Source organism: Lycium barbarum, chromosome 1, assembly GCF_019175385.1.
Source record: "Lycium barbarum isolate Lr01 chromosome 1, ASM1917538v2, whole genome shotgun sequence".
NCBI classification, from domain to species: domain Eukaryota; kingdom Viridiplantae; phylum Streptophyta; class Magnoliopsida; order Solanales; family Solanaceae; genus Lycium; species Lycium barbarum.
In genome coordinates this window covers 26748133-26772884 of record NC_083337.1, presented here as the reverse complement: position 1 = coordinate 26772884, position 24752 = coordinate 26748133, and positions in this window count along the sequence as shown.

Below are 24752 nucleotides of genomic sequence, written 5' to 3'. Positions count from 1 at the left end.
CCAGTATTTTCTCATTTAATATATTTTCAGTCAAACTCTTAGTAGATCAATATGTGTTAGTCTTATTTTCGTATTATTGCATGTTTTGATATCACATGTTGATTCAGTAGCCTATGGGTTCGCTCGGTCCCATCCAGTTAGGCACCGAGTGCCATGTTATGCCCAGGCCATGGTTCGGGGCATCACATCACCAGAAGTAACAAGAACACATTTACTTCTTTGTATTCAACTAAGCAAGGCTAAAAGATATATTTCTATCCTCATTAACAAAACGATTATATCGAACAAGCCCTATTTATTCTTATTACTCATGAAAATTCCCTATCCCTAGTTTAATTCACACGCCACAGATAGTTTTTAATTAGTGATCAAGTAACTAAACAATTAAGATCAAGATTAAATAAGCAACCCCAAAATATGAAAATTTAATCGATAGAAATTATAGCCAAACCAACTATAATGTCTTTCGCCACAACCCTAGAATTAAGAAATTTCGCTACTTATGATTGTGGATAAAGAAAAAGAATTCATGAGTAATCTAGGGTTGAAAAGAAGAATAAAATAAACCTAGAGAGATAAAATAGAGACCACAGCTTACAAGTCTCAAGAAAATCCCAGCACGTCATTTATAATGATAAAAACATCTATTTATCGTCTAGGGTTAAATCTAAAATAATTAGATTAAATCCTATTCTGATCGGACAAGCTGGACGTGTGCCCGTGTTGCACCCGCGATGCAGGTACAATGTGCATCTGACAAAGTTCAGAAGCTTGTTTCATCCGCCTTTGGCCTGCGATGCGGGCCTGATGCGTGATGGCTGAATTCGCGATGCGGGCTTCACACGTGACCTCTTTCAGTTGCCCAAAATTATCTAAGTGTTGCGCGATCCTCTCGTCACGTTGTGTCCACGAAAGTTCCTCCAAAATCAGCCAAAACTGGTTGGTTTTACATCATTTGTCTTCAGTGTACCTAAATACACCAAACATACCAACATAAGCTTGGATGCAACGATTCCATCATAGAAAATGCGATTAAAGTGCTAAGACCCAGAGGTAAAGTGATGCTAAATATCGATATTTGTACCAAATATCACCCCCCCCCCCCAACTTAGACTTTGCTAGGCCTCGAGCAAACACTTGCCAAAACCAACCTACCATAATCACACTCTCCCATCCAAACAGATCTACTCAGGCTTCGGCTCATACGGACATTTCAAAAGTGTTTCATGAATCAATTCTTTAAGTACGTTCTTTCGAAAGACATACCAAAATCAGAATTTTAGTTCAAACAACAACCAAGAACCTTCTCAAGAAAGTTTTAACTCAATGAACAATATGACTCAAGGACACTACTTAAAACAAAACGATCATGCTACTCAATCAAGAATCCAACACTTCACCAATCTATTGTCAATTAAGTGCCCTCACCGGAATATAGTTTTCCACATATCTCACACGAATCAAACATATTTTTCAATGGATGTGAATTTAACAAATACGCTAACCCTCCCAAAGAATATCACATGCTAAGTACGACGTACCATAGGCTTGCCTGTAATGTAAGCGCTTCACTAATATAAGCATATCAAACCTAGGATAAAGTAGGACATAGAAGGGTTGTAATGTAGGCTAGGGGATGGCTAGGAATTATTTTGGATAATAGTGACTAACCTCCCTAAGCACTTTAATACATACAACATTCTCATTTTGCACACTTCCCTTGTTAACTAATTTCAAAACCAACCAACTAATCCTCCCTAGTTAATCATTACAATTAAGCACCACTTTTTTTTTTTTCAACAATTGCAAGTTAGAAAGGAACTTTTATTCAACAAAACAACTCCTATTTATTTTACGTTTTTCTTTTCAGTTCAGTTTTTTCATTTTTTTTCATTCCCAACTAACAAGCGATAGTTGCTTCACTTTAGGTGCACCAATAAACTTCTCTAGACTTGAACCAACAAACACCACCCTTTTTATCAATTTCCAACACCAATTACGCAATTTCATTATTAAGGTACTCGAGGAGTATATTGGATCAAAAACAAGCTAAGTAGAACGAAAGGGTATGGCTAATCGATTATTGTCAAAGAAAGGCTAAAGGCTCATCGGGGCTAACTAGGGTACATGTACCTACACAGGTTGCTAGGAACAAGTTCAAATTTAGGTTAACAAAGAAATGCCTCTCTCACTTCCTAAGTCACAACAAACTTCATTTCGCTTACGAACACACGGGACTAGTTCTAGATATCAACACAAACCATGGATCACATCACAATACCTTACACATGGCCCAAAATCAACGCAAGAAGGATCCATATTGTCCCTCGAATTAAGCAACAACATATCAATAATGCCAAGTAGGTTATGCATGAGTCAACTAATATTTACTTTAAGTGTTCCGAGAAAAGTGAGAATGGTTATGTATTTTCATGGCCTGTTTTCATAAGAAACAAAGAAGAATTGCTCATATGCCAATATTTCACCTAAGCCGAGCACCTAGAATTTGAATGGTCTTACCTATGGACTAATTTTTCCTCAAGTAGGTTATCATCCACCCGTCATCAGGAAAAGCCTTTTCTATGACTAAAAATAACAAGATCCTAACGGATGACTTATGCCACTACCATAAGCCTACTAAAACTAGAAAATGAAATCTTTTTGGGCTTTGTTTTCTATATTTTTCATTTTATTTTTTATTTTTTTTCCAAGGATAAACCTAAACTAAAAGGAAGAATAAAAGAAGTTAAGGTTCCTAAAAAATCTTGAGACTTAAGTATCCTCTATCTCGAGACGTTCCTCCGACCCTATATTTAATTTTATGCACTGTCCTCAATGCATATGAAAAAAAATAAAAGCAGAGTAAGGCGAGAGATACTCCATGGGGCCCATTAGGACCTAGTCATCCTCCCCAATATCATTAGCGGCCTCGCCATCAAACGACTCGGCTTCTTCTTCCCTTTCCTCACTCTCCTCCTCTATGTGTGATTCCACCTCCTCTCCGACTGCAATATCGGCCTCTATCTAGTCTGCCAAGTTCACATCCTCATCGGCAGGTAACTTGGCCTCATCACCCATAAGAACTTGGGAGTACGGTGTATGCGAGATCGCAGCAAACACACTAGACAAATCTATGTGGAACTGCTCAGTCGCGACTATCATTCCTTTGTAAATCTAGGCTAGCACTGTGGAATGGGCTGACCTCTCCTTTGCAGCGGTGAGATTGTCACACCCGACTCTACTAGGGTGTGATGGGCACCCGACCCCATACTCGGAGCCGGGCGTACCCGCTGACTCTTATTACGTACTTAATTTCCTTAGACTCTTACATTAATAATAAATGAAAGCGTTGTAAGATCTTCAAAATTTTATTGTGCTTAATTTAAACAAAATCTGCAATTAAATGAAACTTATATCATAATACATATGACACATCGGCCGGTGGAGCCGCTTACAGAACTGACTCCCAATACCCACGACTCTATCTGCAAACTCTCTAACTTCGAACAAAGCGTCATAGCATATATACTCTGACTCGCCATCACTCCAGGACAAGTGGAGCCTACCAACTCCGCTGGAACATCTTCTATGCTAGCTTCAGCTCATCAGGGTGTACCTGCGCGGCATGAAACGCAGCCCCCGAAGAAGAGGGGTCAGTACGAACAATGTACCGAGTATGTAAGGCATGAATAGTAACATAGTAAGAGATGAACATACGAATATTAGCTGTATGGAAATATAGAATATACCGTAAGGTAGAGAAGTAACCTGTACATGTGAGTGCCCCAGAGGGCGGATGCCATGCATGCTTATCTGGTCATATCATATCATATCATATCATAGCGCCGAACAACGTCGGCTTGCCCACATAGCGCCGAAATACGTCGGCTCGCCCATATATCCCGCGTCCGGGATGATATAACGCCAGCTGACCAGGTGGCAATGCGTCTATAGCGCAACATATGTCCCTTCCCCTCCATATCTCCCTCCCTCCCCCCATGTACATATACATATACATATATAGCATGCATGAGAGCCCAAAGAAAATCATGTCCATCGGAGTGACGTAAGGTCGGTAACCTCCGATTATATTATGGAATAGCCATGGGCGTCGTGTCCCACCTTAAAGGAACTAGTATTATAAGGCGAGACTATCAATGAAGAGTGTCATCATGAGAAAACATAAGACAGGATCATAAGGCATCGTTTCATATACTTGGAACCTTTAAAGTAGTCATTATCCATAATAGAGTTGAGATATCAAGAAATAGTTTAACATTTTCATATTGTCATATTCATGGTAGGAACATATCGTCAACATATCTATCATAGACATTTTCTCATATTTGACTTCATCGTTGTCATTATAAGATCATATTCATCATCTTAGTCATAAGAGCTTTCTATCTCTTAAAACTTGGTTTTCGGAAAATATGGACATTTTAAAAAAACAATTATGAACTATTAGGAAAAGACTTATACCTTGGAGTCATAGACTTATAGCTTTTGCAAGTAAAGAAGATATATATATAAAAAAACATTTGAGACATTACAACTTGGGGATCATGCCTTTGGAAGAAAAGGGACGAGCCTTACATACCTGTGTCGCGCCTTACTAGCTACGCTTATTCGTCCAACTTGTTAGTCTACATTTAAGAAAATCGACACTATCCTTAGATTCGTCGACATATACTTGTCTTAACCTTTCAAGTTCATTCACTTATGGTCTGCCGAAATTACGGCAGCACCTCCCCTGTAAATACACCATCCCCGAGATTCTAACTCGGCTAAATTTTTAATCAACAACAATCCGGGAATTCAACCCGGCTAAACTATCAACAACAATTATTCTAGCAACACTTCATCATTCAATTCTATTCAATTCAATTCAATTCACATAACTTTCAAAACTATTCAATCAACATACTACTCCATCCAACACCTTCCAACTCCAATAAAAACAATAACAACACATTTCCTTTCCTTCCAAATTCATGAACTACACACTAACAACATCATATTAACAACACCACACTAATAACATTACCTTTCGTGCATGCAAGAACATTACATTCAATATACATATGCTTCTAAAACAAGTCTCCAACTTGAATCATCCAATAACTTCATTTTCATCACATAAACCATCACAACAATAACCAAATTACTAGGTAAAACTAATTCATTCCTTCCACACCAAAACAGCCCATTCTCGGCCACACATTAACAAGCATCATATTCATGAGTTTTATTCATTTCTACACATTACAATATGTACAAGCTATTCACAACCACAACAACCAAAGTACCAAATAAAATCAATTCATTTGTCCTACACAACCCCACTATATTCGGCCACCATAACACATACATGGCCACAACTTCAACATGTATGTTTTCATGTTTTTCATTCATTCACACACACTACAACACACATGAACCATCTATAACACATGAGAAGAGGATTAAAACTTATCTTCTTCACTTAGTTCTTCAACATGACTTGAGTTGAGAATTGTAAGGATGAATGGTTTGCTTGCTACAACAATTACTCCATGTTGTTTAGCACCTTCCATTTAGTGCAAAATACTAGAAGAAAATATTTTTTTGATCAAGAATTCGAGGAGATAATTTTCCATAGCCTTGGCCGAATGGCCCTCCAAATTTTTCTTCTTCTTTGTTTTCTTTCTTTCTCCAAGTTTGTTGAATTAAAAGATGACTTCTCATATATATATATCTTCCACCACTTCTATATATTTATGCTTAGGTCCCTCAAATATGGTCATATGTCCCCCTTCTTTCTTTTCTAGAGTTTTCTTCTCTTTTCTTGAAATTTCTTAAAATTCAACCAAAGAAGACTAAGTGTCTTCTTATGGAAGCTTTGGGTCCATACATCTTTATAATTTGCAATTGGCCCCACCATTTAACACAAATGTGAACACATGGCACCCATGCCACACGGCCACCTTGGAGGTTTCAAGAATTTTCTTGAATATTTGTGAAATTACCATTTTACCCCTAGGCTTCCATAATATTACCATGAACCATTTTGCAAATTTCCCTTTTTGCCCTTAACCTCTCACAATATTTCCATACCAATAATAGTCATAAATAATATTCATAACAACTTGTACGTTAAAATAATTTTTGAAAATGGTCTCGCCTTAACTTTCCACGACGACTTTGAAATATCCAAACGTACAAAATACGGGATATAACATCCTCCCCCCCCCCCCCCCCTTTAGAACATTCGTCCTCGAATGTTCAATTGATCTTATGGGGTGTCATAATACTCCAGGAGGGTCCCTTCTATAGTTGTCCTTTTCTCCATGCCCATTTCTTATCTTTTATCCCATTTTCCTCATAATCGAACTCCTGGGTCCTTACACGAGTCTTCATTCCATGTCATAGGTTTCCCTTTCAGGTACTTGAAAATATTGTGTTTCCTTATCGCCTTAGCGCAGACAGGAAAATCGGCATTTCGAAAACAATTAATAGAAGAAAGTTCCCAGAATATTCATGAAGGATGAAAGCCTTTATCTTTGGGGACCTGTGTGTGCTACAGTAATGTATGGCACTCACTCTGGAAAGGCTGAAGCCTGTCGGTTTCATTGATAACAGAAAAGACTGACTCTAAAGGGGCGCTAGCGCTTGACCCCCTTTTTGGCTTAATATAATATGGTCTCCCCCCCCCCCCCCCCCCCCCTTTAAGAGGCTCCTTATATGCCAACAGTCCTTTACGAAATCTTCGTTTATAACTTATTCCTTATCTTCCTCCCAACTCTGTGCCTAACACATTGAAAACTTCATATCCTAAGTTTTCCTTTTGCTTTCCGTCTATATCCTCACTTGTCCACATTTCCACACCCTTCCATCTACTATTCGTCCTTTCACTTGCTCGTAATTATTCCTTAACTACGTGTTTGTGTTGTAGCTGTGCGTCCAATTCTCTCAAGCGTTTTCCTACTCTTGTTCTCAGCACAAAGTCCTTACAATTTTCACTCTCCCTATGCTTGCTCGTCGAACCTTTAACTATATTAACATAGCCACATATCTATTCCTTCATAGATCTCTCACCTCAACATCATCACAAACCTAAGCTTTCTTTCTCTCACTCCACATTTCCCCTATCCTAGTCACTATTCCTTTAGCCCTACTTATCGAAATCAGCTCTCAAAATTCATACACTCCTCTCACTGTCTTATTTTACCATACTCTACCTCTTTTCACATGTCTACCTCGAGGTCTTCCCCAAATAGTCTCATGCTTTACCGGTAGTTCCTCTCGAGAGCTTCACTTATTGAGGTTTCTTACCTTTCACCTCCTTCCGACACTTTGACCTCTTCATTTTCCGTCTACTCACTCTCTTTCTTTTCCTAAGATCGTCATACTAGAATTTCCAAGCTTAACCTATAGTAAAATAATAACAACTTACTTGGTAACACTTGCACCATTTATCCTTGTTGTTACTCGATCTTCGGTACCCTTACTCGGTTGATGCCTTTTATACCGTAGCTTTGGTTGTTGGGGCTCATATATCCTCCGATCCAATCATACGTGGGATATCCTACATATTCATATATATATATATATATATATATATATATATACTATCAATTAGCCCACAAAATACCTCCAACCACTGTTCAAGCCTATCCTAATTCTAGGGCTATGATGCACCTTCTGTCTCTTCACCGATCTAGTTTGCCTCGTCCTACGCGTCTTCCTATGGTCTCTAACCATCCCGTATATCCTAGTTTTCCTTAGACTACCCTAGCTTTTCATTTGTCTCTTATGTCTCAATCTATAGAATTTCTTGCCAACTTCCCAGGGGGTCACCCATCATAGAATAGCTCCCGCCTGAGCACGCTTAACCCAAAAAGTTCACTGAAATTCGGTGTCTTAATGCTGATATTTTCGCGTCCGCTTTCTCACATGACCTTTATTACATGTTCTGGAGCAAGTCGAAGTCTTACAGATTCCGGGACATTTTCGTAACACGTCCTTTCTTTCACAATTACTATTTTGCCCTTCTCGATTTCCAATGTTCACCTTCCGCCTGTGTGTATGGCTACCTCCTATCCTGGACTTCCAGATTCCCGATAGTAGTGATCGCACCTTCATCGCCACGCCAGACCCATAGGTCCTCTAGGACAACACATCCCATTTATTGTCTGTTTACGGCATTCCCTTTCCGCGTCTCCTTCTATTAAGCGTATCCATTCTAGAACCTCCTCTACCACTCCTACTATTCAAAATCTGTACGTAGCAAATATCGACAATACTTCACAAAACATATGTCTATATGACATCTTCCAGCCATCAAAACTTCTAGTTCCAAGTAACAGAACAAATATCCAAGCTTACCTCTGTGACTTGCCATATCGTCACTTCCCTTCTTCCGTCACCACTAGGCGTCTGCTGAAATCGACGGTTAGTATAAGGAATCTTATTTCCTATGACTTGGCTCTATCGCACGATCCAAGACAGAAAGAGGGTCAACAATCCCTAGATGCCCTGCAGCCTCCTGTTTATAAATGTGGCCGGCTTCACACCCATAAACAGGACTCTACTGGACACAACTTTGCAGACAACCCTTAAACCGACCTGCTCTGATACCACTTTGTCACACCCCGACTCTACTAGGGTGTGATGGGCACCCGACCCCATACTCGGAGCCGGGCGTACCCGCTGACTCTTATTACATACTTAATTTCCTTAGACTCTTACATTAATAATAAATGAAAGCGTAGTAAGATCTTCAAAATTTTATTGTGCTTAATTTAAACAAAATCTGTAATTATATGAAACTTATATCATAATACTTATGGCACATCGGCCGGTGGAGCCGCTTACAGAACTGACTACCAATACCCACGACTCTGTCTGCAAAGTCTCTAACTTCGAACAAAGCGTCATAGCATATATACTCTGACTCGGCAGCACTCCAGGACAAGTGGAGCCTACCAACTCCGCTGGAACATCTTCTATGCTAGCTTCAGCTCATCTGGGTGTACCTGCACGGCATGAAAGGCAGCCCCCGAAGAAGAGGGGTCAGTACGAACAATGTACCGAGTATGTAAGGCATGAATAGTAACATAGTAAGAGATGAACATACGAATATTTGCTGTATGGAAATATAGAATATACCGTAAGGTAGAGAAGTAACCTATACATGTGAGTGCCCCAGAGGGCGGATGCCATGCATGCTTATCTGGTCATATCATATCATATCATATCATATCATATCATATCATAGCGCCGAACAACGTCGGCTCGCCCACATAGCGCCGAAATACGTCGACTCGCCCATATATCCCGCGTCCGGGATGATATAACGCCAGCTGACCAGGTGGCAATGCGTCTATAGCGCAACATATGTCCCTTCCCCTCCATATCTCCCTCCCTCCCCCAATGTACATATACATATACATATATAGCATGCATGAGAGCCCAAAGAAAATCATGTATCCATCGGAGTGACGTAAGGTCGGTAACTTTCGATTATATTATGGAATAGCCATGGGCGCCATGTCCCACCTTGAAGGAACTACTATTATAAGGCGAGACTATCAATGAAGAGTGTCATCATGAGAAAACATAAGACAGGATCATAAGGCATCGTTTCATATACTTGGAACCTTTAAAGTAGTCATTATCCATAATAGAGTTGAGATACCAAGAAATAGTTTAACATTTTCATATTGTCATATTCATGGTAGGAACATATCGTCAACATATCTATCATAGACATTTTCTCATATTTGACTTCATCGTTGTCGTTATAAGATCATATTCGTCATCTTAGTCATAAGAGCTTCCTATCTCTTAAAACTTGGTTTTCGGAAAATATGGACATTTTAAAAAAACAATTATGAACTATTAGGAAAAGACTTATACCTTGGAGTCATAGACTTATAGCTTTTGCAAGTAAAGAAGATATATATATAAAAAAACATTTGAGACATTACAACTTGGGGATCATGCCTTTGGAAGAAAAGGGACGAGCCTTACATACCTGTGTCGCGCCTTACTAGCTACGCTTATTCGTCCAACTTGTTAGTCTACATTTAAGAAAATCGACACTATCGTTAGATTCGTCGACATATACTTGTCTTAACCTTTCAAGTTCATTCACTTATGGTCTGCCGAAATTACGGCAGCACCTCCCCTGTAAATACACCATCCCCGAGATTCTAAATCGGCTAAATTTTTAATCAACAACAATCCGGGAATTCAACCCGGCTAAACTATCAACAACAATTATTCTAGAAACACTTCATCATTCAATTCTATTCAATTCTATTCAATTCACATAACTTTCAAAACGATTCAATCAACATACTACTCCATCCAACACCTTCCAACTCCAATAAAAACAATAACAACACATTTCCTTTCCTTCCAAATTCATGAACTACACACTAACAACATCATATTAACAACACCACACTAACAACATTACCTTTCGTGCATGCAAGAACATTACATTCAATATACATAAGCTTCTAAAACAAGTCTCCAACTTGAATCATCCAATGCCTTCATTTTCATCACATAAACCATCACAACAATAACCAAATTACTAGGTAAAACTAATTCATTCCTTCCACACCAAAACAACCCATTCTCGGCCACACATCAACAAGCATCATATTCATGAGTTTTATTCATTTCTACACATTACAATATGTACAAGATATTCACAACCACAACAACCAAAGTACCAAATAAAATCAATTCATTTGTCCTACACAACCCCACTATATTCGGCCACCATAACACATACATGGCCACAACTTCAACATGCATGTTTTCATGTTTATCATTCATTCTCACACACTACAACACACATGAACCATCTATAACACATGAGAAGAGGATTAAAACTTACCTTCTTCACTTTGTTCTTCAACATGACTTGAGTTGAGAAATGTAAGGATGAATGGTTTGCTTGCTACAACAATTACTCCATGTTGTTTAACACCTTCCATTCAGTGGAAATACTAGAAGAAAATATTTTTTTGATCAAGAATTCAAGGAGCTAATTTTCCATAGCCTTGGCCGAATGGCCCTCCAAATTTTTCTTCTTCTTTGTTTTCTTTCTTTCTCCAAGTTTGTTGAATTAAAAGATGACTTCTCATATATATATATCTTCCACCACTTCTATATATTTATGCTTAGGTCCCTCAAATATGGTCATATGTCCCCCTTCTTTCTTTTCTAGAGTTTTCTTCTCTTTTCTTGAAATTTCTTAAAATTCAACCAAAGAAGACTAAGTGTCTTCTTATGGAAGCTTTGGGTCCATACATCTTTATAATTTGCAATTGGCCCCACCATTTAACACAAATGTGAACACATGGCACCCATGCCACACGGCCACCTTGGAGGTTTCAAGAATTTTCTTGAATATTTGTGAAATTACCATTTTACCCCTAGGCTTCCATAATATTACCATGAACCATTTTGTGAATTTCCCTTTTTTCCCTTAACCTCTCACAATATTTCCATACCAATAATAGTCATAAATAATATTCATAACAACTTGTACGTTAAAATAATTTTTGAAAATGGTCTCGCCCTTAACTTTCAACGACGACTTTGAAATATCCAAACATACAAAATACGGGATATAACAGAGATGTTGCTTCTTACTCAACTCGGGAACTCAAACATTTAAAATGTCAAGCGCATCATCAAATGGTGCTAGAAATCTGTCATACGGCTTTGCCAATCTATCATTAAGGCTCATCAAATAAGTCGTGAGAGTATTACTAAAACTCAATCTCAGCGCTATGTGCTTACAGACCCTCATCATTTCTTTCATTATCAAATACCCTATTTTTACGGGTTGCCCCGTCATAAGAAAGTAGACAATGAAAACTCGCTCCTCATGCACCTCGGAGCAATGCTCCAATGGCTAAATCCGGTAGTTTAACAGTCACAACCACACTCGCACTTCCTGACTGAAATTGCTCATCTTCATAAATGTATGCTTTCTATACTTCCCAATGTAACGGGCCCATGAAGCTTTAGAATCAGTGCCACACAAGGTTTCCTCAATGGCTTTACAATCAGGCCTGTAAATGAAGTCTTGCAGCGGCTAGATAGGATGATCGGGGACTCCCAAGTGTGCACATGATAAGGCCGAGATAGGTATCTCCCCTCCCCTCAAATAAACAAATGGTGGCCACGCGTCATCTCGATTGAACCAGATGTTGGCATAAAACTCGAGGACTAGATCCATGTTGACTGGCCCCGGCCTCTCAAAGACCACCACCCACCTTATCTCCACAAGCCTGTAGTACACATTTTTGAATCAGCACTGCAGAAGGGTGGAATTTATGGCCTGCTCATGGATGTACCCCACTGCGGGGTTGAACTCTGCATACCACTCCTCCTTGAATACCCAAATATCTAGCTTGGGCCTCGAAAGTGGAGCTCGCAGGATAGGAGTAGACGGTTGCTTCCCCCCACCCCCGATAGTGATTTGATTGTCTTTTTAGCTTTTTGAGGGCTCGCTCTCTCACGTTTTGTGCCTTGAGAAGAGGTGGCAATGGAATTCCCTTTGTTCTTTGTGTAAATCATTTTCCTGCAAAATAACTTCACACCAAATGCTAAATATAATTCAATAATCAAATGAGGTCGCGAAATGACTCCACATTTTATTCTATTACATGTACTCCAGTCTAGAGTGTGTGGCACCTTCAATTTCTTTCGGGCCCTAATTATGGTTATTTCAAATATTACGCAAAATTTGGAGTTGAACCGACCCTACTCTTATTCTAAACTAAATAACAAAAATGGAAAAGAAAGAAGTTAACTAATCCTACACTAAAATCAAAGCAACAGAAAACAAGACAAGTTCATATTTTCGGATTTTGGGTTGGTAGTTCACAAATTTTCACGACCCACCAAAAGTTCAAAATTTATGGTGTAAATTTATGCCTAAGGTTCATATTATTTTTTAATGTTCCATTTCTACTCAATAATTTTCACAAAACTTGTTTCAAGACTTTTATCAAACACCTTGTGGGCATAGAATCTTCCCATGAATGTTTTACCACAATGTGGTGTTGGACACCCTCCCTTTTCAATTGGGATTCACTTTATAGCCCTAAGCATCAATTACAACCAAAAAATACCAATACCCGGCCCAATTTCGCCCAAACCCATAACCCTAACTATTTTATCTCTCAAAAATTCAAGAATAAGGGAAAAGGGGAATACACGTGGTGAAGATGGAATCACTTACCTTGTTGGATTAATGAAAGATGGATGAAAGTTCTTGAGTCTTGATCCTTGAAAGAGAGGGTTTAGGGGAGGGGTTTTTTGTTTTAGGAGTTAGAGAGTTAAAGAGAGTTTAGAAAAGTGAGAGTGAAATAAAAGAGAAGGGTCGTGCTCTTTAACTCAACAAAAAAATCGGATTGAGCCCTTCCATTTTGGTCCTGTGTCGCACGTCCATCATGGGTAAATCATATCTATGAAATTTTCTTGATCACGCATTACACCCACGTCGCGAGTGTAAAGCGAAGAGACTTACTCTCTGAACTTTACATGATGCGCGTTGGCCCAGCGTCTCGAGTCCACCAAATTTGACAAACTGAAGCAATGTTTTGCGTTCCCGCTCCTTCCTTAGTCCTGTAACATAAAATAACCTGACATATAACTATAAAAACATTGGGTTACCTCCCAACCAGCCCCTTAGTTAAGGTCGTGGCACGACACTTTTTGTATTTTTCTCACTTTTTTTTTCTTTTCTTTATGCTAATTTTACAAGCACGGTTTACCTATCGAGAAGCGCTTGATTTAACATCGCGGCACAAAACAAGCTCTCTCAGGCCTCTTTTAGCTCAATTAAGGTCTTCTCTTGATCGATGACCTCTCTAAAATATTTCTTGACCCTCTAACCATTTACCAAGAATGTCTGCTCTGCATTGAACGACTTCAGCTCAACCGGCCGATGTGTAGTCACACGAACAACATCAAACGGCCCAGACCACTTACTCTTTAACTTCCTGCCAAAAACCTTCAGCCGAGAATTATACAACAAAGCTAACTGGTCAGGCTCAAACTCACAAGATTGGATGCTCTTATCGTGAATTCTCTTTGTCCACTTCTTGTACATCTTCGCGTTCGCATATGCATGATAGCTAAATTCATCCAATTTGTTGTCACGACCTAAGTCGGAGGTCCATGACGGGCACCCGAGCCTTACCTGCCGAGCACTACTAGACATACATCTGTAAACATAATCATAACATAGGTGGGCCATGAGGGCCGTCACAAGATAAGTTGCAGGCTCACAGAGGCAATAGACTAAAATGAGACAAGTCTCAAAGAACATAAGTACATAAACATATTGGACATACTGTGCCGGCCGACAAGGCCATACAACATCTGACTGTACATAACTATCTACAATACTCTACTGGAGTACATTACATAACGTGGTCCAAACAGGGCCCCGCCATACCCGTAAATATGCATATTTACCCATACTGACTCACAAAGCAACTCTAGAACAAGTGGAGTGCAACAACATTGTCTGCTGAGTGGGACGTCAGCCTGTATCTCAAGACCTGCGGGCATGAAACGCAGCGTCCCTAGGCAAAGGGACGTCAGTTGAATAATGTACCGAGTATGTAAGGTGTTACACCCCTCGCTTTCGTAGTGGTAGAACTTATGATTTCCTAGTTGGGTATGCCTTGGGAATCGAGACCCAAGCCCGAGTTTTGGAGATAGAAAGTGTCTTAACCCGTGCGAAATGGCACCAACAGGTATTCCTGGTGATTTACAGGATTCGAAGTTGAACGAATCGAATCGACGCGACCTGAACAGAATAAGAAAAACCTGCAGGACACCAGTCAAGATTAACGGGTCGTCGAACCTGTCGACGGACCGTCATTGTGCGGCGTTGACAGGGTTCCACCGCCATGCATTCTGCAGGTGCTGGTCGACGGGCAAGTCGACGGACCGTCGACACGTCGACGAGCCGTCGACCCGCTCGTCGAACCGGACCGCTGTAGCCTTTTGGCTTCCAAGTATAAATATGTGGGTCACGACTTCATTTCACATTTTCCTCTTTACAAAAATCAAAAAACCCTAAAATATTCTCTTCCAATATTTTTCTTCATATTAGTGAACATTTGACGAGACCCGGACCCCGTAAACCCGAGATGGTGAAGAAGAATGGTTGCTTCTAGGGTTTCTTCAAGAGTGGAGTTTAGGGAGTTGAAGTTGGAGTGATTCTTGACCCCTCAAGGTATGTAAATGATTTCTACCTTTGTATATAAGTTGAGTAGCAAGAGTTTTAGTGATTCTAAGTGAAGAGAAGGTAATTGTGGAAGTGTTAAGTTAATGAAGAGCAATGTAGTGATATAGGGTTGTTTTAAGAGATGATTGGAAACGGGTTTACGTATATTTTGATATATATATATATATCTATGTGTGTGTGTGTATGTGTGTGTTGTCATGGTTGATGTGAGTATTGTAGTTGATGTGGGATCGAATGAGAAGTTGAAGAGTTGTTAAGCTTATCAGAGAAATGTTGTTCATGATTCGTTAAGCCCTCTATGCATCAAAAGGGGGTTAGCAAGTGAAATACCTAGTCTAATGAAGGTCTATGTTGTCTTAATTGTAGATTTACAAGTCGAGAAGTAGGAATTGGTCCATTTGATTTACGTCGAGGTATGTTAAGCTACCCTTTTCTTCTTTTGGCATGATCCTATGATATGATCCAATAAGCAAGTAAGCGAGTCCACATTACTCTACTTTTAGAAGTATTAGGAGTATTATGCGCCCACAGAGGCATTGTTAGATATACAGATTCATGTAGATACTAGTTCATACAAGTATATGTAGTCAGTCATTTCAGCTTATGAGTTTAGATCTTATTCATGATTCCCATGTGTATATATATATGATGTTGCTATTATGTATTACATGCTCAATACATTTCCGTACTGACTCCCCGTTGCTCGGGGGGTTGCATTAATGCCCGCAGGTACAGGGAGATAGATAGGTCGTCCAGCTCAGTAGGACCACTAGATTTAGTAGTGGTCAGTACGCTCCATTCGATCCGGAGCTACAGTCAGTTTTGGTATGCCCCTTTTGAGATGTGTATGAATATGGGTATGACGGGGCCCTGCCCCGTCCTTTCTATAGCTTTTATTCCAGTAGAGGTCTGTAGATAGTTGTATGTATTAGTCAGACGATGTAGCCTTGTCGGCTTCTATTCTTTTGTGTACAATATATGTAGCAGCCTAGTCGGCTTGCACTGTTCTTCCGCATGATTGTGTATATATGTATGCAGATTGTACAGAGTTCTGATGTTCCCTTTTTATGAGATTAGTTGTGCCATCCATAGGCCTTTGATGTTCAGTATATTCCAGATACGAGTATAGGGGTGTGTAGTCGCTAGAGGTCAGACCCCTCGTCACGGTTCATCGGTTTGGGTCGTGACATAAGGCATGAAACAGCATAATAAAGACATGAAAGTAACATAAGATAGGAAAGAATCAACCTGCACATCTGAATGCCTCTGAGGGCAATAATATGCATAAGTATCATACATGTGTGTAGATAACGCTTGGTCATACATATATATGTGTATAACGCTATCAAGCCTTTGTGGGCATCATCATCATATACCGGCTGATCAGGTGGTGGTGCGTCTATAATGCCATAACCTTTCCCATATCCCATATACATATCATATAGTATATGTGTATATAACGCCTGTGTGATCATGGTATATACATATATACATAATGCATGAATGATAAAATATAATATGAATCTACTGGAGTGACATAAGGTCATTGAAGATAATCTGAATCTATTGGAGTGACGTAAGGTCTTTGCACCTCTGAGTAACATTATGGAACTAACATCATCAACATGACATACTTTGAGAATCAATAAACCATAAGATATCAATAAAATCATGACATAGAGACAAGAGACATAAGCTTCTAACATTTCCAGGAGCGGAGTCGTTATGAAGATCATTCGTTTCATTTTGGTCATGCCAAAAGAAAGAATAATAGTGTTAAATCCCGTATCTTGTACATTCGGATACTTCAAGATAATTGCGATAAGTTAAGGGCCAGGCTATATTTTTTATCTTGTTTAATACACAAGTTGTTTATGAAAATTATTGATGTGGAAATATTAAGAAAGGCTAGGGGTAAAAAGGGAAATTCACAAGGTGGCTCATGGAAATATTAAGGAAAATTTGGGGTTAAAAGTGATTTATGGAAACTTATAATTCTTGAACAAAAGGGCCAAGTGGCCATGTAATATGGTGTGGGCTATGGCCCACATGGATGCTTAATATAAGTAAATAAAATATGACTAATTAATCATATTCTTCATCTTCATCCCTTAGAAAATTCAAGAACCTTGGAGAAAAATAAAGAGAAGCCATTCGGCCATGGCATAGCCGAACAAGGCCTTGGGAAAATTTGATCACAAAAATTATTTTCTTCTAGCAATTCAACCAATTGGAAGGTCCTCTTTAACGTGAAGTAGTTGTTGGAGCAAGCAAAACACTTATTTGTGCACTTTACCACCCTAGCCAAGTTGAGAAGTGTAGTGAAGAAAGGTAAGGGTTAATCCTCTTCTTCATATGTTATGAATGTTTTGTACATGTTGTAGTGTGTGGAAATAGATGAAAACCATGAAATTTGTGTGTTGGGGTGGTGGCCGAATATGGGCTGCTTTGTATGGCAAGGAATGAACTAATTTTATCTAGTATTTTGGTTGTTGTCGTCATGGATTCTATGATGAAAATGAGAGTTTAATGATTCAAATTGAAGTTGAAATTGTTGTGGGCTGTTTTAGAATCCAATGTGATTTGAATGTAGTCTTCTTGTATTTATGGAAAATAATGTTGTTAGTGTGTGAATTGTTGGTGTAGTTCATGAATTTGAAAGAAGGAAATGTGTTGTTATTGCTCTTGTTGCATTTGGAAGGTTTCGGGTAGTGTGTGTTGGTTGGGCCGTTTGAATGTCATGCGGATTGTTTGAAGTGTTCTTGAGTTTTGTTTGAATGGTTTCGGAATAGTATTTGAGTGTGCGGGCATTGGTGTTGGCTTGATTGTATGTAGTTGAAGTGAATGTAGATGGAATGCCGTCGAATTATGTAAAAGGGAATTGCTAATGTTAGAATGTGTTTTGAATTAATTGTTGATGTTGTTAATATGGTTGTTGGTATTGTTGTTGATGATTTGGCCGAGTTGAATTCTCGGGGTTGTTGAATTTACAGGGGAAATGCTGCCCAAATTTCTGTAGACAAGTGCTAGCTTAGGATTGAATTCCTAAGTACTTGTAGCTAACGTTTGGTATTTAATGACGTTATTGTAGATCTTGGGGAGCCCGAGACTTGAGTTGGGATTAGCTTAGGAAGCGGGCAAGGTATGTAAATCTTACCCTTTCTTTCTTTTGGCATGCCTTAGATGTAAATAAGATGTGATACAAACCTCGGGGTAACTCCTTTCATAAGATCCGAGCATGTCGACGATTCTTATTCACTTCTTGATGTTACACTCCTAATATAGTCGAACTATGGTCCTTAGGTCTTTTGTATAATTGGATAAAGAACGTGTATACAGAATTTTTGTTCTTAAAGGTCTTATGTCGAATAATGTCTCTAACTTTCTTAGATGAGCTCGGATCGCTCCGATACGTTCTTAGGGAGTTCTAAAGCGAATAATGTCTGTAACTTTCGTAGGCGGTCTCGGATTGCTTTGAATCGTTCGTAAAGGTTCTTGTAGTAAAATGCCCATAACTTTCTTATACTAAATCGGATTAACTCGAAACGTGTTTATGATCCTTCAGGTGTCGGTAAGTGTACTTGTCTATCGAGTCTTAAAAATTGATTTATGTGCATATGGTTTCTCACTACCCTGCTCGTGCATACTGTTATTATATCTTTCGCCGAGTCCCGGGCCGATTTTGTCATCGTGCGCACTATGTTATATTCGGCAGTATGATGTGTTACGGTTCCCCGAGTCCCCCACTAGCGGGCCGGGTACCGTTTATGTATGTTATGGTGTTATGATGTGTTATGTTGCTATGATGTGTTACGGAGATGTTACGGGGATATGAAATCTTCTGGAGTATGATGTGTTGTGGCGCCAATGACAGGGTGGCGACCATCTTCCCGAGCCCTATACATGATTTTGACATGCATTATTTGTGCTTCAAAAACAAGCATTTTGGTATTTTGATTCTTGTACTCGTTTTCCATACTTCTTATTTCAGTTATGATCCTGATTATTGTATTTCATGCTTTATATACTCAGTACCTATTTCGTACTGACCCCCTTTCTTCGGGGGCTGCGTTTCATGCCCGCAGGTACAGACGCTCGTTCTGGTGACCCGCCAGCTTAGCACATCTATTTTGCTGTTTTGGAGTGCTCCCCTTGTTCTGGAGCCTACATTCTGGTATAGACTCTTCCGTTGTATATATGTATGTATATGTTCTGGGGTACGACGGGGACCTGTCCCGTCATGTGATTTTGTGGTCTTTATTAGAGGCCTGTAGACGTTCATGTGGGTTGTGAATAGTTACTGTTCAGTTATGTCTGTGTGATTTATGTCTTAAGCGGTTCTATTTGCTGTGACAACCGTATCGGCTTGTATGTATATACATCTATATATTTCTGGGGCGATGTGTTTTATGATAGCCTTGCCGGCTTCTGTTTGATACATTTGTTTATATGCAACCGCTTGAGACGACGTCTGACCTTCGTATCTGGATAAGCCATTTGTATGCCGATTCTGGTAAGTGAGTGTGTACGGGTGTCCAGCTCGGGCACTAGTCACGGCCCACGGGGTTGGGTCGTGACAAATAGCCTTAACATACCTTATTCCGTTAAGTCATCAATATCTCGCAATTAATCCTCCAACAAGTATTAGCTCAATCTGGTACAGCAGTTATAACTCAAAACTCAACCTCCCCAAAGCTTACAATCACCCTTAACCTCTCTACAACATCCAAGAGGTGGTCTTCTCCTTCTATCTTAACTTTTGATGTGTGATTATGGTGTAATCACTTGGGAATCATCATGGAACCTTTTTATTTTGTTGGGAGGGTTTTTAGGTGTATGTGGATGGATTTTGAAGGAGAAATAATGAGAAATGACCCCTGAAACATAATTTAAAACACCAAGATCAGCCACCGCCTCAATTTTACGACCAATTTGACGGGCCGTCAAATGGAATGCGGTCAGTAAATTTGGCCTGTCAAATTGACCATCCAAAATTACTTCACATGAATAGTTATACGGTGGAGGATCCACCATTTGACGGGCCGTAGATTGGTTCACAGTCCGTCAAATGGAACCGTTAAATTGCCTTTTTCGATGAACTTGTTTTCTTCGATTTGTTCAACTCTGAAACCTTAAGGTACCTATTAAACTCTTGTTAAACATCTTTCTTAACCTTATAGGGGTTTCGTGACCTCTCTGGGCTCACATTAGTCTACATACGATGCAAGCAATACAAAATTTTTCAAGGTGTAACACTCGTGCAACTGCAACAAACTCTTTTCACAAGATTGTGCAAAGTCTAAGTTCAGCTTCTTTATCGCCTAATAGGCTTTGTGCTCAAGTTCCACCAGTAGATGGCAGGCTTTACTAAAAACCAGTTTGTACAAAGATGTGCAAATAGGGGTCTTATAGGCTGTTCTGTATGCCCATAGAGCATCATCAAGCTTCAACAACCAATCTTTCCTACTCACGCTCATAGTCTTCTCTAGGATCCTTTTGATTTCTCGATTGGACACCTCTACTTGAACACTCGTCTGAGGGTGAAAAGCAGTTGCTACCTTGTGTTTTAACCCATACTTGAAAAATAATTTATCAATGAGCTGATTACAAAAATGTGTACCTTGATCGCTGAAGATGGCCCTCGAAGTCCCAAACCTTGTGAAAATATTCTTCTTCAGAAATCTCGCTACCACACTAGCATCATTAGTGGGGAGTGCAATGGCTTCCACCCACTTTGAGACATAATCGACTGTAACAAAAATGTACTTGTTCCCCTTTGATAGTATGAAGGGGCCCATGAAATCGATACCCCAACAATCAAACACTTCAATCTCCAGGATGCCATTCAATGGCATTTCGTGCCGCTTTGAAATGTTCCCAGTTCTCTGCCAGTTATCATATGCCCTCATGAATTCATAAGAATCTTTGAACAACTTCGGCCAATAAAACCCCGACTGAAGTACCTTTGCAGCTGTTCTGTCACCGGCAAGATGTCCACCATAAGGTGACGAGTGACAACTCTCAAGAATTGTATGGACTACTGTCGTTGGAATACATCTCCTAATCAACTAATCTGTGTCAACTCTGTAGAGATACGGCTCATCCTAAATGTAGAATTTGTTGTCGTGTAAGATCCACTTCTTTTTTTCATGATTACCATTGGGAGAATATACCTTACTCACCAGAAAGTTCACCATGTCGACCTACCAAGGTAACTCAGCTGTCTGAAGAGCAAAAAGTTGCTCTCTGGAAAAGTCTCCTTAATCACCACATTTTCATCAATATGTTCTCGATCTTCCAACCTCGATAAGCGGTCTGCTACTTGGTTCTTTGTGCCCTTTCGATCAAGAACTTCAATTTCAAACTCTTATAGTAGCAACACTGTCACGACCCAACCGGAGCGTCATGATGGCACCCGGAGCTAACCTACCGGGGTACCTCTCATCATACTTTCACAACCATAAATAGGTGAGCCACATGGCGAACTCGTGATCAGTGTATCAATAATACAAATACTATCGGGCAAGAGCACTTTCATATCAACATCAACAACTATGCCCATATCCATATACACAAGCCGACGTGGCTAACAAGATGATATACAAAAATGTGAGCCGACAAGGCTAAAAGACATCTAACTATACATAACTGTCTACGAGCCTCTAAGAAAAACATGTAACATCATATAGACGGGACAGGTCCCCGCCACGCCCAGATGTATATACACAAAATAATAGTACCAACAACTACAACTCTGAATCAAATGGAGCCTCTCTAAGATGTCTCTGAATAAGCAGCCTAAGGATCAAGTCTATCTCCCTGTCCACTTGCGGGCATGACGCAGCGTCCACTAACAAAAGAACGTCAGTACGAATAATGTACTAAGTATGTAATGCATAATCAACAACAAATCAAAAGCATGAAAAGTAACATAAGATGGAAGAGTCACAGGGATGACAGAGCCTTTTATACCTCTAGCGACGTTCATCATATTTACTTACCCCTTTTCTAATGGAAACCTTCCATTACATACACTTACATATATAGTAGTACTATACCTGACCATAGAGGTACGGTGTTTCACATACCCGACCATGACAAGGCTCGATGTTATGCATACCTGGCCCTACCAAGGTTCAGTGTTATCCATACCCAACTGCAGTGGTGCGCGCGCAATAGATATCATACCCAGCCATATAAGCTCGGTGTTACTTCATAGTCAATATATATATAGGTACATAAGTATCGTCAACATTATCAGCATCATCATCACTTTCGTTATATCTTTCCTTAGAGGATCAACTATCACAGGATGGAACCAATAGTATCATGAGAATATCAAGAACTAGGAGCTTTAGTGATTCTAGGAATTGAAGTCATCATGGAAGCTACTATGGAATTCACATAAAGGTATACATCAATGGGATCATGCCTTGAGAAAGAAGGGTTAGCCTTACATACCTTTACGTCTTCTTAACTACTTAACGTTCATCTCCAAAGCTTGAGAAATCTACATTTAAAAGGATTTATACCATGGTTAAGCCTTAAGGACGCTCTTAAATTCAAACTAGAATAATTCATGAGCTAACGAAAATTGGGCAATATTTCCCCTATTTCATCCACTTCTACCAAATTCCAAAACAACTCCCAAACATAATGACATTATTAACAATACCAAAATCAAGAGCCTTCATTCAAGTTAAGCATTATCCAATCTTTGAAACTCCTTTCCAAGATCATTCATAACAATAACTACAACATAACACCATATTTACTTGCATAAAATACTTCCTCAACATTATTAGCATCACCCACAACAAGATTATACTGATAGAATGTTAAGAATCGTAATTCAAATCAACCTATGGCTCACAATATCCTCAAGTTCATTATTGCACTTCATTCTCACTTTTCTTCCTCCAACTACATGGCATAAAAATCAAACAACCTTAACCATCTGTAAAACATGCAAAATCTTACCTTAATCACTTAAGAACAAGTCTTGGATCAGCTTACTCCACTATAGTGAAGTCTCAAACGTCAACACCATATGAAATCTTGAGTTCCAGAAACCCTAGCAAGCTTCTTAGCACATGGGTCTCTTAATATTGGCCTCTATATCCTTGATTTCACTTTGGATTTGTGTTAATATGTTTGGAGGAAGGTTCTAGGGCTTTCAAGACTTGGATAAAATGTGGGAAATGAAATAATGAACAAGGTTGGTCATATATAACAAAAAAAGAAAACTAACCCGACCCGGATATATGGCCAATTATACGGGTGGCATAAATTATACAGTCCGTATAATTGGACCGTATAATCCCACCAGGGATCCACCACATTCTGGAAATATTCTACGGACCATTATACGGGCCGTATAAATGGCCGTACAATCGAAAATTTCCCGAAATTTATTCTCATCGATTTATTCAACCTCCAATCCTTATTGGCACTTGCATAACACTTTATTAACCATCTAAGAGGCCTTATTGCCCTTCCTCAAGACATTACTAAATAAATATTAGCTCAATCATTGTGAAAACCTTTCCAAACATGACATGCATTCCACTTTTCTTTAACGAACTTAGTTTCACTTATTCATATGGCTTCAAAATCTTATGGTAGGCACTTTAATGTTATCAAATTCTCCCCTCAGTATCATAAGAACTTCATGTTCCTACCAAGTTCGTGTTAGCCTACTCACAACGCAACAATCCAAAATCTCCGAGGTGTAACATTCTCCCCCCTTTAGGAACATTCCTCGAATGTTAGACTCTTAGTGATTCTACAAAAAAATCTCCAGAGTTTCCCCTATAATATGGCACTACCATCCTGTCACAGAAACCTAAGATATATCACCGCACAAGGCTACAACAACAACATCAACAACCATGGCCACACACGACCAACAGAGCATCAAGGAAAGCATTACATACCTGAGGACAACGGCGTCTCTGCCTGAGTTTCCTCTGGAGATGGAAATAAATGTGGGTACCTGAGTTTCATATCTTCTTCCACTTCCCATGTTATTTCCACTCTATTATTATTTCTCCAAAAGACTTTAACTGAAGCTACATCTTTTGTTATGGGTCTCCGTACTTGCCTATCTAAAATGGCAATGGGAACTTCTCCGTAGGATAATTGCTCAGTGAGTTGAACATCATCTACCGGTACAATTCTATAAGGATCTCCAATGCACTTACGAAGCATCAATACATGGAAAATCGGGTGGACTGACTCCAAATCTGAAGGTAGATCTAATTCATAAGACACTTGGCCCAGCGTGCGTACAATCTCATAAGGTCGAATATACCGAGGACTAAGCTCGCCCTTTTTCCCGAATCTCATGACGCCCTTCATTTGCGACACCTTCAAGAATACCCAATCATTCACTTGAAACTCTAAGTCCCTTCGACGATTATCTACATAGGAATTTTGATGACTTTGAGCTATTAATAATCGGTCCTGTATAAGC